Source organism: Leuresthes tenuis, unplaced genomic scaffold (assembly GCF_036924035.1).
Source record: "Leuresthes tenuis unplaced genomic scaffold, fLeuTen1.0.hap1 SCAF_16, whole genome shotgun sequence".
In the NCBI taxonomy this organism is placed as follows: Eukaryota; Metazoa; Chordata; class Actinopteri; order Atheriniformes; family Atherinopsidae; genus Leuresthes; species Leuresthes tenuis.
Window position 1 is genome coordinate 9028165 of NW_027325370.1, and position 1299 is coordinate 9029463.

A 1299-nucleotide genomic window follows, 5' to 3' on the forward strand; every position below is an offset into this window, starting at 1 on the left:
GCCGCAAACTGTTAGACATTTTTGAATGGAAGAATGAGCCCAAATTACACCTGAACCGCTCCACTGTTTGGGATCCTAAATGCCAGAATGTCTTTTAAATGTTGTGAGAAAGAATGACAGCATTTCCGAGACTAAATGAGACAAATGTACATGCTTTGTTTTGCTGCTTTTTCAACACCTAACTTTTATTGATTAAGATTAGATTTATTATCATGTAGATACAAGGAAACACATAAGATCAGTCCTCCAGGTCAGCATCTGTTGAACACAAACAATGGTGGTATGACGTCTTGCTCATGGGCAGGCCCCCTCCAGCTGTCAGTTCACCACTGGCAAGTATGAGAATCAACCTTCCGGTTATTAGTTGACCCACTCTAAAGACTATACCACAAAATACGCTGCGAGCAGGGTTCGAACCTGCGCGGGAAGATCCCATTGGATTTCAAATCCAACGCCTTAACCACTCGGCCATCGCAGCGGATATTGCACCAATAGAAATAACAAAAGATTTGCATGCCATTTTTATAATCACTATTAATTTTTTTTTGTTTTCTATGGTCTGATGATGCGTATAGATGTGTCTTTGCTGGAGGATGTCCAAGGTCAGTCCATATTTTCCAGTAACTGAAGAAGGATCGAGACACGTCAGCTTTGTAACAGATTCAGACAGTGGACCTGTCTGAATCTGTCAGAATTTATCATATATCAGATATCCATTCAAATGTTAATATCACTGTAAAAATCTGACACTGACCCACTTTTTCTGCCCTTAGCTGTCTGTAGCTCTCCATCGAGGGGCTGCATGAAAGCGCTCAGTCTGTTCTCTCACACATCACATCCATCTGCTCTGACAGTGTCCTCAAGGGAGAGGGTGCTGACACACACATAAACACAAATAAATCCTTTTTCTAAATCTTTACATTGCTCTGTCTGACCATTCTTTTATTTTTGATAAACATTAGACTCGGTATAACACTTGAGACACAGAGCTAAACATCAGTCTTTCCATGAAAATTAAGCATTTGTTGTAGATTGTATTCATCTAAAGTCACTGAGCAGCTTGTGATGCCATTAAAATAAAATCCTCATACACTGTAAGAATGCTTCTTTGTCACACTGAACTCTGGAATTTAAAGCAAATTAATAGATGCATTTACTCAATATAACCCTCAAAATTCTGGTCAGCATGAATATGAAAGGCTTTACAGCCATCTGCTCAGAAGAGGCCAATTTTAACACGTGGCTCGTGTTTAAAGGTGGAAAAAATAAGAAAAACGCAGAACTTCATACAAAGCATAT

The 1299-nt window shown here is 39.3% G+C and overlaps 1 non-coding gene across 1 annotated transcript; it reads right to left on the reverse strand.

The window, feature by feature from the left end:
* Positions 1–396: 396 nt before the first annotated feature.
* trnas-uga (transfer RNA serine (anticodon UGA)) lies at positions 397–478 on the reverse strand. The gene has a single exon. It is a non-coding gene; the product is annotated as a tRNA-Ser (tRNA).
* Positions 479–1299: the final 821 nt, after the last annotated feature.